We start from the raw sequence: 17,473 nt of genomic DNA, 5'->3' as shown, positions 1-17,473 counted from the left end.
GGGATCTGAAAATTAAGGGGGAGTGATGGGTGAAGAGAAGAAAAGGGAAAGAAGAAGAAGAGAAAGGAGAGAAGGATAAAAGAAGGAGAAGGGAGTTAGAGAAAATAAGTTAAAAAGGTAAGATTTATGCTTTGATGTGTATAATGTGTTTTCTTTAGCTTCAAATCTCTATTTTGTTAAATATTAGGGTTTTGAATATTATGTTTTGGGTTTGATAGAGGAATTGATTTGAATGTTATGGGTTGATTGTTATGGGTAATTAATTATTTAGTTGATTATGAAAGATTGCAGGTAAAGATGATGATTTTGAGTTATAATTTTGTTTGAATAGTGAATTTGTGTTAGAAATCAGGAGATAACAGTAGGTAATCTTTTAAAATTTGGGGTTTGAGGTTGAAGATGATGAAATTTTGTTTTGGTCCCTCAATTTATGAAAATTATAGTTTAGTCCCCAAACTTTGGAAAATTACAGATTGGTCCCTGGAGCATAATCCGAGATTCTGTACAGAATAAAAGATTAATTATGAGCATAATTCCAGTATAGTTATGAATTTTTAACATTTTCAATTTGGTCTTCCTATTTGACAAAAATTACAATTTGACCCTAAAAATTTGGAAAAAATCCAAAATGGTCCCTGGAGCATAATTAGAGATTCTGGATAGAAATGAGGATTAATTATGGGCAAAATTCCAGTATAGTCATGAATTTATGATATTTTTAATTTGGTCCTCCAACTTGACAAAATTACAATTTGACCCTTAAAAATATGATAAATTCCAGATTGGTACCTAACTGTAATATTAGCTTTTGCAGATTAGTTTGATGAATAAATGAGAGTTATTTAGTGAATTATTATCAAATCTTATTATTTGTTTTATTATGAATTAGATTTTGGGAAAACCATTTAATTTTAAGTTTTTGGGAAAAATAACTAGTTTAATTCAAAAACATATAGGGTTATAGAAAAGACCCTTATTTAACGGTATTAAATAAGTTGTATGTTCTTTTGAGTCGTTTTTGAATATGTCTCTTTTGTATTCAGATAATCCTGATATTCTACTAGCGAGACATCAGTAGGATTTCCTTCGGTATCTGCTTTCGAGTTCTATTTGCTCGTGAGTCAGGTGAGTGGATAATTTTTTACATGCATAAAAAATAGTATAAATATTTAATTTGTTAATATGAATTGGATTATGCTTCTTTATATATATATATATATATATATATATATATATATATATATATATATATATATATATATATATATATATATGTTGATTATTATCCTTATTACGATAAAGCATGATCAATTGTTGAATCTAAATTCTTGATATGAACCAATATATATTTTGAATTGACTTCTGAATTGATAGCTCCTCATTTGATTGATGTCATGAGTTGAGCCTTGAGATATGAATATGTATGTTTGATTATGATTATGAACATATGGTATGCCAATCAAAATACTCATGTTAACAAGGTAGTGTTAGTATTTGTGCACATCGTATCCGAATCCTAGTTGGTAGGGGGAGTCACCAACCTATGTGGACTGATCATCCGACAGTACGGAGCCTTATGTTCTTTGCATTTTGATTTTCTGACGAGCTTTACCTTATGATTTTCTTGTTATTGCCTATTTGAGAAACATTCTTATAAGAACCTAGAGCCATAATTGTATATATATTTCTTATTGTTATATTACCTCGTGTGTACATATTAAACGTTATCTACTCATGAAGTTGTTGAACTCACCCTCTCATTATTTATCTTTTCAGGCTTATAGTTTGTTAGCGGGTCATTTTTGTTAGACCTTCATAACCTGCTCTTTTGTTGAAATGTGTACTTTTTCTTTATGTCTAGTTAGTGCTCCTCAACTATGAATGTGTATTAACTCTTATATTAAGACAATCAAATTATATTATTGAAGTTATTTTTGTTATTAGTGCTGCGTTGAACTCTGATTGAGTTATTTGAAGGATAAGCTTGTATGTAAGTTTGGGTTCGCATAGGTATGGAACTTTGAAGGGGAACCTTGCCTCTGTACCGGTCATAGATCCGGGAATTGGGTCGTGACATTAAGGTGCCTCACCTGCGCTAAGTCTCAGAATTTTTATATTTGATATCCTAAAATAACACAACATAAAACAAAATATCCAAAATTAAGGAGTTCAATAAATAATTAAAATTTGACCCTTTTATAAATAATTCAAAACGAATTCAAAACATAATGAAAATCATTATATGGAGTATTTATGAATAATAAATAAAGAATAAACTAATGACCTCGATGAACAAACGAGGCATACCGATTTAAGAAGTAGGAAGAACACAACCAAAAGATCCTGCTACTGAAACTGAACTAAAAACTTGAAAAATATGAATGGAGAGGTGAGTCCAAACACTTAGTGAGATGTAATAACTATAATACATGCTAATATATATTTTTAGATAAGTGAATACAGTTACATAAATCAAGTACATAACAAAACAAGTACATCAAAGGTATCATATCAAATGGTGTACAAAAAAAATATGCATGCCAGAATTACATATCATATTACTGACATCCTACTCGTTAGCTAGGGAACACACACACATGTATGTATGTATGTATGTATGTACATAACTGTGGGAGGCCAATCCACACAATATTGACACCTTACTTGCCAGGTAAGAAACAAAATACCACGTGTACATAAGTTAACTACTCTCTGTTAGCATGCAGCAACCAACTACCCTCCATTAGTCTGGAGTTTCTAACAACGGTCTAAATAGGGTAACAAGAATCATGAACAAATAACATGGATATAGGGTTTATGGTTTATTATCAAGATTCACAATGCAATCATGGTCACATATGAACAAATATAAAGAATATATGGACCATGTTCAAATCAAACAAACATATGATGAGTATTTAAGAAGAAAACAAAATAATAATAACAATAACTAATTGGGCTTATATAATTAATAATAACAATAATACTCATCATTTCATACCAACACACACACACACACACACACACACACTGCATAATAGAAATTATCCTACTCACCTAGAAAATAGAAGCAAATCAAATAAAAAACTCAAAACTAAGGCAAACAAATCATTAGGGTTTGACCAGAGTTTATCAACAGAACCTAAATGAATAAATAGGATATACTAAAAACAAAAATAGTTCGAAGAAGAATTCTAAACATTAAACATACTAAAACAAAAATGAAAATGTTATAGCCCCATGAACTGGCTGACTGGTCAACCGCCTCTTTAACAGGTTAATCCCACAAACCAACCCAACTAGTTGACCGCCTCTTCCACCGGTCGACTATCTAAAATAGAACAGACCTTCCCAGCTACTATTTCTCCAACCAGTCGACCAACCACAACCCAAACAGTTGACCGCATCTTATATCCAATAACTGGTTGACTGCTTGATTAGGAATCCTAGAAAATCCTGACTTGTAGTCTGTTCCGATTCTGCCTAATCTCAACAACACATTCAGCAACATTAAAATAGTTATATCCCAACCCCAAATGGTCCAGATACATATTATATAACATTCTAACAAGTTTTCTATAATTGATTCCATCTAAAAAACCTTAAGATCATTTTAACCCCAAATTCATTCGTCAAGCCCTAGCATGCCAAAATTATTATTCATAATCCAAAAATTAAAGAGTTAGGAATGATCTTACATTATTACCCGTCCCACAATCAACCCTAAACCAGAAGGCCTCCACACCCAAGCTTAAGGAATTGCCTAGAGAAAGTCACATTGTTTGTTTAAACATTGCTTCTCTTTTATTATACCAGATAACTTTTAATATTATTTTATTATTTCAGAAAAGGAGTTCCTTTAAATACTTGGGTTATAGGTTGTTTTGGGTTCACTAATGGTATTAAGGCCTTTTGGGCCTTTGGGCCACAACCTAGGTCTTACAACACTCCCCCTTAAAGAAATTCATCCCCGAATTTAAAATTATAGAAAACTAAAAACTTTGCATCGAAAATATAGGAGTACTTGTTGTGCATCTCCTCCACATAGCCTCTTTACATAGATGTCCACTCCAAACCACCTTAACCGAGGCAATCTCCTTCGACTGGAGCCTCCTAGCCTGACAATCCACAATCTCTACAAGCTAAACCTTATAAGACATATCCTCTCTCAACTTAACTAGTTGAGAGTCCAAAACATGAGAGGGATTAGATGATACTTGTTCAGTATAGACACATGGAATACCAGATAAACTAGGCAGCAAGGCAAGTCTGTACACCATCGTATTAACGCTCTCTAGAATCTCAAAAGGCTCGATAGACTTGGGACTCAACTTACCCTTCTTCCCAAACCTAAAAATGCCTTTGGTTGGTGAGACCTTCAGAAACACATTTTCACTAACTGCAACCTCCAAGCTACGCCTCCTCATATCTGTATAGTTTTTGACATGCTCTGAGTTGTTTGAAGTCTATCCCAAATCACCCTAACCTTATCTAAAGTCACCCATATCAAATTTGGACCCAACAAGCTCTTCTCACATACCTTAAAGCAACAAATAAGAGATCTACACCTCCGACCATACAAAGCCTAATAAGGAGCCATACCAATACTTGCTTGATAGCTATTGTTGTAGACAAACTCAACGATAGGGAAATACTTGCTCAAACCAACTCTAAAATCCATGACGTAGGCTCTCAACATGTCCTCTAGAATTTGAATAGTCCTCTCAGACTACCCATCTGTTTGAGGGTAAAAAGTCATGCTTAACTAAACTCTTGTACCTAAGCTTTCTTAAAAACTCACCAGAACCTTGATGTGAATCGAGGACCTTGATCAGACATAATAGATATTAGCACTTTGTGCAACCTTACAATCTCACTGACATACAACTCTACCAGTTTATCAAATCTATAGGTAGTTTTCACTAGCAGGAAATGTGCTGACTTGGTTAATTGATCCACTATCACCCAAATCGAGTTATATCCTTCCTGACTCCGAGGCAAGCCAGAAAAAAAATCCATAGTGAGTTATTCCCACTTCCACTCGGGAATTAACAAGGGTTGTAACAAATCTGGTGGCTTCTAGTGCTCACCCTTAACCCTTAGATGGGTCAAACACTTAGACACAAACTTAGTAACATCCCTTTTTATGCTATTCCACCAGTAACGATCCCTCAAATCCTTTTACATCTTATTTGCACCTAGATGCACAATATAAGTAGTGTGATGGGCCTCAGTTATCACCACTTTTCTCAGATCATCCATATCTGGAACATATAATCTGTAGCCAAACCTCAGCACACAATCATTACCAAACATAAAACCCAAAGCTTTACTCAACTCTAACTCATCTTAACCTCTCATCTTTCATCTGAGCTGCCTTTATTTTATCTATCATCAACAACCATATTAGTCATACCCGGATGATACTGTATGGAGCAATCATAGTCACTCAATAGTTCTACCCATCTCCTCTCTCTTAAGTTCAAATTTTTTTGATGGAAATTGTACTAGAGACTTTTATAGTCTGTGAAGATCTCACATGTCTCCCTGTACAGGTAATGCCTCTAAATCTTAAGGGCAAACACAATTGCAGCCATCTTCAAATTGTGTGTAAGGTAATTCTACTCATGCTTCTTTAGCTCCATACAAGGATAAATGATTAAATTATCATGTTGTATCAAAACACAACCTAAACTAACTCGTGATGCATCACAATACATGGTAAAACCACCAGATCCTGAAGGTACTGATAGGATATGAGTAGTTGTCAACCTCCATTTCAACTCATGAAAGCTCTGCTCATATTTATCCGACCATTGAAACTTGATAGCCTTCTATGTCAACTTAGTCATAGGAGTTGCTATCCTCACAAACCTCGGATAATATCTTGTCAAACCCAAAAAAACTCATAATCTCCAATACTGTGGTTGGTCTAGGCCATTGTCTAACTACTTCCACCTTATGTGGATCCATCTTTATACCAACTTGGACACTACGTGCCTTAGAAACATCACACTGTCTAGCTAGAACTCACTATTTTAGAACTTCCTATACAATTGATGTTCTCTCAAAGTTTGGAGCACTAACCTCAAATGCTATTCGTATGTCTCTAAACTCCTCAAACACACTATGATATCATCGATAAAGACGATGACAAACCTATCGATAAACAACATGAACACCCTATTCATCATATCTACAAAGGCCACTAGTGCATTCGTCAACCTAATGATAGCACCAGAAACTCATAATGACCATATCGGGTCTTGAAAATAGTGTTCAGAATATCCTTTTCCCTTATCCATATCTAGTGGTACCTAGATCGTAGATTGATATTAAAGAAATATTGAGCTCTCTGTAACTGATCAAAGTGATCATCAATACGAGGGAGTGGGTACTTGTTCTTAATAGTCACCTTGTTTAGCTGTCTATAGTTTATACACATCTGCATGGATCCATCCTTTTTCTTCATGAACAACATTGGTGCTCCCCAAGGAGACAAACCAAGACAGATGAATCCCATGTCCAACAAATCTTGCACCTATTTTTTCAACTCCTTCAATTCCATTGGCGCCATCAAAATCAATTTTGTACCTAGAACCAATTCAACATTGAACTCAATCTCCCTTTTTGGAGGTAATCCTGGTAGATCCTCAAGAAAAACATTCATAAACTCTTTAACCATCGGAACTTGATCCATCCTTAAAACCTCCAAAATCAAATACTGTATATGAGCCAACAAGCCTTGTACTCCCTTCCAAACCATCTTACTTGTGATAAATGAAATGATGCTAGGCGGAGATATAAACCCATCTCCATAAAACACAAATTATTCATCATCATTAGGTCTAAACATCACTGCTTTGTTCTTGCAATCCACTAAGACATAATGCTCGGACAACCAATCCATCCCAATGATCACATCATACCCAACCATATCCAATATTACCAAGTCTGCCAACAACATTCTACTTATATCTTAATTTCATAACTAATATATATATTCTTCAATTATAATCTCTTCTAAAGGAGTTGGGTCTGATATTCTGCCAGTGTCACGACTCGAATCTCGGGTCTATGACAAGCAACGCATGAGCGGTGTCACAAGGACACCCCACCTACAGTAAGCCTCATAATGGATATATCAAAAGAACAAGTTATTTGAAAATACACAACATTTCATAATCTTTAAAAAATATTATATTATTCAAAATTAATGAAACCAAATGATAGTTCAAAACTTCTCATTAATAATTAAAACAAAAATAATATTTAAAATACTCATTACATTGTCAAAATCCAAACTTAATCAAAACAGAGTAATAGTGAAGCATCCAAGACATCAAATCAAAACTAAAAGGAAAGCCTCACAAAACAAACAAGGCATACCAATAAAAATTAAAGAAGTAGGAACACTCAACAAGTCCACATGCTAACAAAAACTAAGAACTTGGAATAATATTAAGAATGGGGGGTGAGTTCAACCAACTAAGTGAGGGAGTAACATTTAATATACATTTTAGATAGTAATAGTTTGCAAGTTGATTTATCTTGATATACATATAGATACTAATCATATTATTATAAAGTAGTGGAATATATGTCAGAGATTAGATGACACCTAAAGGTGAGCAGATGACACATGAAGGTGACTAGATGATACCTGAAGGTAACCACTGCGGGATGATCAGTTGCCACAGGCTATTACCTCTTTCACCAGCTAGGCATACAAAATACTATGTGCACATAAGTTAATTACTCTCCGTTAACATGGAGTTATTGACAAGTCCAATATCAAGGTATAATAAATATTCGCAGAATCATTAAAGAAATGTATATCATATCAAATAGAATTTAGTTCAATAAAAAGCGAGTGTAAATTCAAGAATAAATGAGTACTCAAAAAATAGAGCAACATATATAAATATTCAAGATATTAACTAGTCATACTCATCATATAATCAACATACATATTATTTATATTATATGTATATTAAAGATTATCTCACTCGCTTAGAAAATATAGAACTAAAAGAAATGTTAAATGAAACACCCGAAAATTCTATTGAGGATCGTTAGGAGAACCTACAACAACATAAAAAATATACTAAAAAACAACCCAAAACAACACAAATAAAAGATCCCAACACATAAAATAAAACCAGGTTTAGTCTTTTAAGTTTAGGGACTAAAACGATAACTTTCCAAAACAGGGACCAAAAAGTAATTTTACCAAAATTGGAGGACCAAACTGTAAATACATAACCATACTGAAATTTCACCCATAAACCATCCTCAATTCTGTCTAGAAAGAACCAGGGAATGAACTGTAATTTCATAAAGTCTAGGGACTAAAATGTAAATTCTTAAAATTGAGGGACCAAACTGAAAATATTCCAAATCAATTATCAAATTGAGATTCATCATCATTAACCTCAAAATAACACTGCTTAGAACCTCAAAATACATTTAGGGGTCAATTTATATTTTTTCAAAGTTTAGGGGCTAAACTATAATTTTTATAAATCAAGGAGCAAAATAAAATTTTGCCATCTTTAACCTCAAGAACTTTCTGTCCAGATTTTCCAGCAAGGTTGAAATGAATTTCTTAACCCATAAAAATCAATTTAAACAAATCAACTCACAAATCCTTATTTCTAACAATATACTCAAAATCAATCACTTAACATTAAACCTCTAATAATCATGAATCAATTTTAACAACATGAACTTCAAATCCTTATAAACCCTAATCTTTTATTTAATCTTTCCATAAATAAACCACAATCAAAAGTAATATGAGAGAGAATGACTTACTTGCTACTTCCACCCTTCTTAAACCAAAAAACTTAAGATCAAAAACTGAAATCCTTAATTTGATGAGGAGAGAGTCACAATGGCCACAAGAATTAGAAAAGAAAAAAGTAATTCTCTTGTAACTTTTCCTTATATACCTAGGTTAACTTAGATTGAGTTTGAGTTGACTTGGGCTTGGGCTAAAAGTTTAGATCTTATAGCCAGACCCATGTCATTTGGGCCTGTATTTTGCTAAGCTTAGGTAGATTGGGTTATCACCTTGTCTTTGGCCTTTCTAAAAATATTCTTAGGCTAAAAATTAAATTTTAAAAATATATTGATCCATCAGTAACCCCTCAAATCTTTGTGTATTGAATACACAAATATTTGAAAGGTTATTAATTTTAACGAAAGACTTTTAACCTTCCCTAAAAGATAAACTATCCCAAACAAAAGTGTTGAGATTCTTATGGACAAATAACTTGTCCTCATTGAAAGAGAGTATATTGGGTTATCATCCAATGATGGCGTGTATTTAGTACAGTAATTAAGTAGATTTTTAAGATTTGTGATGACATGAAAGGTTATTCATTCAATGGTGAGGATGAAAAGTTATTTCCTTTATAACCTTAGCTATTCTTGCTTCCATTTTTCTTTTTCTTTTTCTTTTTCTAATTTCTTACTCTTTCTAATTTCTTTTTAAAAAGAAATTGTTAAAGAAGCTTAAGCAAAATTTACTTTGTTTGTTAAGAAAAAATTGTAATTTTAAGTATTCCCCACCCCAAAAAATTTCCTTTTTCTCCCTTCTTATTAGAAAAAATATACTTTAAAAGAGTTAGTTATGACCTTAGGAGTTGAGATGTTACTTCTTTTGGTAGTGAGTTCAAGTTCCAACCAAAAGCTGGAGGAAGAAATAGAGAAAAAGGATCCATTAGACTGGGTCTTAAAACAAAATGGCGTAGCTAATCCACCTCTGAAAGGAAGAAAGGTAGTTCTTAACATCAAAGAAGTCCTTTCTTTATTGCCTTTAGGGAACCTTGGGGGAGAGAAAGGCTGCCTTAAGCTCCTGAGGATGATACACCTAACACCTTAAGCATAGATAAAATGGCCTTTGTAAATGGTTGGTAGCCAAGAGATTATATAGCTAAACTGCCTTCCAAGGATGAAAGAATTAGCCAAACAACATTTGCCTTTATCTATGTTTATCCTGAAATTACCGCCCTAATAAGTATGTACAAGTTGGGGTATAACTTCCCTCTCTAAGGGTTTGTGATGGAAATTTTTTGGTATTATAAGTTGGGTCGAAGCCAGCTGCATCCCAATAAATGAATAATCTTGTATGATTTTGACAAGTTCTTCATGCTCTTTAGAATCAAACCTACTATAAATATCTTTAGGACATGTTACCATTTAGTTATTGGTATTGGTAGTGACAATATTGTGTGATGGTTTTTACCTTCACCAACAAACCCACTAGATCCATGAAGGGGCCTTGCAAGGCAAGCCTACATATATCAAGAAATGAAAGGGGAGGTGGTTGATAATGAGATATGATGGGACAATCAACCCTAGAAATGGGATGCAAAAAATTTAAGGTTGTGCTTACTATTGGAGAGTACCACCCCCCGAGGTGAATAATAGGCCTCATCTAAGCTCGGATGAGGAAAAAACATGTGTTGTATTAGCCTTGACCTTAATTGAGTACGATGTTAATAAGATGGCTAAAGGGTATTACCAGGCTTTGTTGCAAAGTATGCGACTTTTTTTTATCTCTTGTTTTTGTGCATCTAAATATTCATTTATGACCTTGGTTTTATATAGGATTAACAACTAAAAAAGAAGGAGAAACTTCAACAAGGTCTGTAAATGAAACCTTGTCTATATTGAGGAGGGGATCTTTATCTTTTAACTTGAGTGGAGCTAGGAATGAAGCGGAGATAGAAAATGATCCCATCAATATAGATGAGCTTTCTGTTCTTGAGGAAACAATAGTAGAAGGCACTACTCTCCTGATAAGGAGTCAACTAAAATTGACCCCTTCTAAAGTAATTTTGAGTGTTGTTGCCCATTTTAAGAGAAAAAAGCTCTTCACCCCTGTGGAAATTGGAATTGTAGCCTCAATTACAAAGACCTATGTGAGGTATAACCAATACCCCTACCCCAATTTCAACTACAGAGACCTCTTTAGCTACTAGGACTTCTGTTCATAGTGCTTTTTCGAGAGTTAGATAGCTTGGGTTAGAGAATGTTTTTGCCAGCCTTGTTTTTGGTCGAGCCTGCTACTCTTTCCCATCTTTGATCGAGGAGGAAAAGTAGTCCTTAGAGGCTATTCTAGTTGGGAGGTATGGCCTTGAAGAGAATGGCATAGAGGTGTTGAAACACTTGAAGAAGGTTCCTACCATTCATTCAGACATGCTGATGATGTCTGATGAAATCTACAATCACTACTTGACCTTCACTGGACAAATAACCTTCAATGTAAGAAACTATCTTATCTAACTTTACTATTTTAGTTTATCATTATTGTTTTTAAAAATCGTTTGTCCTTGATAGACTTTTATGATGTGCACACATTCTAAGAGGTGCTAGATGGTTAAAAAAAGCTATGTAAGAGAGGTCATTGATAAACACATGGCAGTCCAAACTACCCTTCAAAGATTAATGGATGAGAAGGTTGTTGTAAAGGCTGAGATGAGGGACATTAAGGTAGCCTATGTCATGCTGAAGAACGACATGAGAGGTTAGGTCCTTTAATTAGGCTCAACTGAAAAAAAAAAACTATATTTGGCTTATAATGAAATAGATGTCCTGAAGCCGAGGATAATTGAGATGAGGGCATCGCAAGATGCTTTAAGAGTTGAGCTCTTTGCTGCTAGGATCCCAAAGCTCTTGTGCATAGTTGAACGCTCTAAGAAACTCTTCTAAAAAGTTCCAGTAGTTTTTAAGAGGATCTATAACACTAATTGAGATAGTTGGAGACAAGATTTTTCTTTCCATATCCAACTTGTGTCTCTTCAACTTGTCAAGAGGAATGTAAGTTTACAAAGGAAAAAAGGCTAGAGACCATGATTGACCTACAGGTAGTTTTTTTAAAAAAAACATTTTAAAGGCTATATCTCCTATACAATATTTTTTTCTCTCAGATCCTAATGATCAGAGTTTAGAGGGTGTTGAGAAACATAATATATCCTAAAAGCAGCCTGATCCAACAATGGAATATCAAGATATGGTCGTTTGACTTTCTACCATCATGGTATTTTCTCTCTCTCTTCCTTCTAAACTCTCTCTCTCTCTCTCTCTCTCTCTTCTATTCGACCATAATAAGGATTTTCTGTATAATTTTACTATTTATATAGCAAACTTATCTATATTTACCAAAACACTATTGTGTGATGTTTAGGTACTTTTTGGTTTAATCGAATGCCTTTTTATCAATCCACTTTTAAAACACCATGCGAAAAAATCTCTCTCTAAAATTTCTTTTCTAATGATTCAATCCTATTTCATTTTGTTTTTCAACTAACCCTCTTCATCACTAGTTTAAATTATCAATATTTTTATTAAAATCATAAAATTTGATCAAGAGTTTACAATTTACAACCATTTTTATTATATTTCGCACTATTCAATTAACCATGGTGAAGTTTTCTACCAGGGGTTTACAATGTCTTTCTTCAAAGCATCAAGCCATGCCAAATTCATTTTGATAAGGTTGACTTCTCAAATTAATTCTCTCATAGCAATCCAACACTTACGTTGAGTTAATATGTGCATCTTCTTTTTTTTCAAATCCATCACCCATCAAAATAACCTTTAGATGCTCTACTTCCTAGACAATTTGTCTTATAATATTACTCCACCATCATTTTTCAATCCTAATTTCAATAATATAACCATATGATTGCATTCAGAATGGTTAAATTAGCTAAGAATAAGTTTGAAATCATCCAAATCACATTTCAGACGACTATAATTTGATCAACACAACTTTGACCTAATGAATGACCTAGAATGAGCAATACATCTAGTTACATGTATAATTGATTGTAGTCAATCTATAACCTCAGTTCGCTGCTTAGCTCGGCTAATTGGAACTACTTGCTAACGTGTCAAGCTGATTAGACACTAACTAGACATTTATAGCAGAATGATGATGTCATGGCTACATCATCTTTAGTTTGGGTCTGTCCACGTGGATTGCGTCAAATTGATGGTTGGGTTCTGGTTTAATAGGTGAAAAAGATTAATCCTACCAATTTACAACCTCTCCAACAACCACTTTTTACCATTGAAAATGACTGCAAACAACCCATTAAAAGGTGGCAGTCTTCTTGTACTAGAATGGTTGGACTTTGTCTCCACCATTCTCAGCCGTTAAAAGGTTATCTAGAAATTCAGACAAGGAATAGAAGAATTTAAAACTAAAGTTACAGTAATTGCAAAGCTTCACCACAAGAACTTATAAAGCTTTTAGGCTGTTGCATTCAGGTTGGAGAACATATGTTAATGTATAGAGTTTTTTTTAGTTTAATAATATAATTTTTTTCATGATTGTTATTATCTATTTTTAGGTCCCCTTATAAAAAACAAAAAAAAATTAAAAAAATATATTAAGAAGAAAACAAAAAATAATACCAGTGAGAAAAGGATACCAAAGTTTAGAGCAATTGAGGACTGAATTAAATAGCTCAGAAAGAACAAGGATTGTGCTGTAAATGGTGCTAAAATCTAGGGGTCCAATTACAATTTATCCAGGGGTTTGATTATAAAATTGTGAAACCCCAAGGACCAAATAAAAAATAGCCATTTGAATTGGAAAATAAAGCCATTTCCTGGACAACTGTTTATTGCCTTCTTCCTCAGTAACTGTTTCGGCAGTAAAGGCAGTGGAGACATTTTAACAGCAAAAGCGCTAAATTGCTTCAGTTATAAGGCACATTTCACAGCTACTATCCCTCTATATGTTGTTACCAAGTCGACCGTTACCACCGCAGGGCATTCTCCGGCCTTATAAAAGCCAGAGAAAGGCCACGACCAAAAAAAAGAGGGAGAAAAGGAGAAGGAGGGGGGAGAAGAAAGAAAAAAAACAGAGAACAAGGGAGCTAAAAAAACAGGAGAGAAAGAGCAGAGAAAACCAGAGGGAATAACACAGTCGAAAACAAGAAAAAACAGAGGAAAGAATGTCAATTCAACCAGCACATCACACCTTCATCACCATCGTCTTCGCCGTCTCTAGAGAGCATCAGCAGAAGGAAAGAACATAATATATATATATATATATATATATATATATATATATATATATATATATATATATATATAACACAAAGACCAAAACCCAGTGTTAACATCATCTTCGTTGTCTCCAAAACCAGTTACCACCGAACATGCGCAAAAGTTTCAATGCCATCGTCTTCGTCTGTCTCAGTTACCAGGTAAGTTTCATACATTCCTTTCACTTTGCATTTTTTTTTTTGATTTATATAAGTATTGTGCATCTTCATTTATAATTTGTCTCTTCCTGTAGCAAGCAATGCGTGTACATTTCACACACGCCTGGTTGTTTTGCCCAACCAGGTCACTAGGTTGCACTAGTGACCCGACTAGGCCTGCTAGGTTCAGCCCAGCCACATTAGCGAAGCTGGACCTAACCCTAGAAAAAAATTAAAAAAAAAAATTGATGGTTTTCTCTCGTATTTATTTTATGGTTTGTATTTTTATATTATAAAAATATAAATCTAGTATTAAAATACCTGATTTTCTATGAAATGTTGCAAAATATATATATTTGGTAAAACAAAAACAAAAACAAAAATAAAAAAATAATAATAATTTGTTTTCATGCATACGACCAAGTCTCTCAAATATAGAAATTTTCATATCATGTTTTCATATAACAAAAAAAATGTCTTAGCATGCGTTTTTGGCTTTAATAACAAGTTTATTAAAATCACGAGAACTAGGTCAATATTTTAAAAATAAAAAAATATTTTGTTTTTCCTTTTAATATCTGAGATTACGAACTTACATGTAAGATGTATTCCTAATATTAAATAAAAATTAGTTTTTTTTTACGACGATTAGAATGGTTAGGTTTTATCATATAAGATAAGAATCTCCTCATCGAGAAGAGGTTTTTTCAAACCATAGACATACCAAAAAAAAGAAAGCACGACAATACCTTAGAACATATCAGACAATTAAACAATGTAGCTTACCTTAGATAAGGTATATTTGGGTGATAAAACCTTCCCTTTATACAACCAATTCTTGTACATGATCTCTGAGACCAGTTAGGGTTCCTAGTGACCACAATACTAGGTGGCGATTCCCATTATGTTCATTCACTGATAAAAGACAAGAAATCCTTGTCTACCCCATTTTCCTTGATTTTTCCAGGATACTAACATGAGAGTGGATGTTATCGCCGTGACGCCGCACACGTGCGACAGAATGACGACTCTGTTGGGGACCTTGTGGACTAAGCTTTGTTTTTGTTTGATCTTTATGTTTTGTTTGGTTTGCGTGTTTTCTGTTAATATGCTTCTTTTATTTTACATGTTTTAATTTCTATATATATTTGGTCATGCATTGAATAAAACTGCCTCATGCATCTCACAATTTAATTTTTAGGAAGCACACACAATCTTATAAGTTAGGAGGTGGATTAACGATCTGCCCTATGACTATTAGTCAGGGTTCAGATGTGTGAAACACCCAACTCATATCTGAGTGCCTGCTTGGTAATGATGGGTATGTGTGCCTTAATTGTTCCTCACAACGCCCCCAAACTGTCTTTACAAAGATCGTCACTAGGCAGATATGAGACCCTTCTAAGACTATATAGTCAACCTACCATTTATCTCACATAAATAGAGCTTGTCCTTAGGATATATATCTTACTTTCATTTGCATCAAGATTAATCATGTTAAATTCATCACTCCAAGAGTTTGGGCAAGAATTTGAGTTGACTCAGGTAGTTGAAGGAAAATGTCCAAGAATGGATGCTAGTAGGTTGCCTTGCATTACCAAGATAAATCACATGGTAAATGACTTGGGGACGTTGTTGTCTATTATGAGATATATGGATGAGACTCTTTTTGAAAGACAATATGAGAGAATTGCACAACTAATGATGTTACCCTTACAAGCAGTAGCAATCAAAGCCCCACTGAACTTTTAGGATCCTAGTTATTGGTGTTTTACCTTCGGGAACATCGATATGAAACCTACCTTGAAGGAATATGAGAGGATCCTAGATTTTCTAAATAACAGCCACAAAATCTACCTCAGACGAAAATTTGAAGACACGGCTTCAGAGGTAGTTAATTTATTAGGATTGGGAAAAATCAGCCTTGTAAAGTAGTTGATGGGGGTTTTAAATGGAAAGTCATTACAACTAGAATGAAGAAGAACACTAAGGAGGCACGTTGGGAGATGAACGATACAAGATAGTGGTCTTTACCATCTTTGGAATAGTATTGTTTCCATCTGAAATTGGAGTCATTAGTTTGGAAGCAGCAAATGTCTTCATAGAATACGAGCATGACCAAATCAATCCTTTTTCAACAATTTTGGTCGAAACCATGTTGTCACTTAACCATTGCATAATGAATGGAAAAAGAGCCATGAGATGTTGCATCCCTATATTGTATTTATGGATTATCAGTCATATCGAAACACCAAGGGATGTCTTCAACAACTTCTGGTGGTTTGACCTCCGATCATTAAAGGTTACCATAGAGGAGACTTGGAAGAACTAGGACGAGACAGCCTGGATAGACAAATATGCTGCACTACCTCAAAGCAACTTTAAATGGAAAGCACAATGGATGAACGACACCATCTACACAATGAGTCGTGGAAGCAAGATATGGGTTCCCCTGATTGGTGTAACTGGATACATTAGTTATGCACCTGCACTTGTAATAAGGCAGTTAGGTGGAATGCAGTACGTACTAAGAACTGCTAATTTTTCAACTTTGGATATTTTGATTCTCCCCATCTAGTTTTTGATAATTTTTTGGACATTTTTCATGTTCTTCCTACTGATGTATATTTTTTTTCATTTTTTTCAATTGTTTTTTGTATTTTCTATGTTTATGTGAGGTCCCAAAATAAATAACAACATTGGTTATGCTCAAACTCAATAGAGATGCAGAAAAAAATAGAGTGCAACAAAATACAGTAAATAGAGAAAGCAAGAGATCCTTACAGTATTCAAAAACCTCCTAAGATCATGCAGCAAAAAGAAGAATTAACAACATAGCACATGAAACACAAAAAAAAAAAAACAAGAAGTTAGAAAGTCCCATAGCTTAGATTTGTCAGACCAAACACATGGAAGATCAAATCCTTCCCTATTTTTTTGCGTAACACTAACAACTCTAATTATTTTTCAAGAACCAGAATCAAGTTCTAAAAAACTCAAAAACAAAAACGATCAAAGTGAAAAAAATAACAAAGAAAACTTAAATTATATATGATCACCTAGCCAAACTTATGATAATAATAATAGCATAAACAATGATAGTAAAGTAGCAATACTGCCATCAATGGTGTTCATATTGATAAGTTAGAAATTAAGTGTAAATAGAACATGGAAGATGCCCAACAAAATTAAATTATTAATTTAGGTTATGTTGATTTTTTTAATTACAAGTTTACTATTATCAC

The sequence above is a fragment of the Populus nigra genome, chromosome 9, assembly GCF_951802175.1.
Source record: "Populus nigra chromosome 9, ddPopNigr1.1, whole genome shotgun sequence".
Classification (NCBI taxonomy): Eukaryota; Viridiplantae; Streptophyta; class Magnoliopsida; order Malpighiales; family Salicaceae; genus Populus; species Populus nigra.
The sequence above is the reverse complement of the archived record's forward strand: the minus strand, read 5'-3'. Positions refer to the sequence as shown.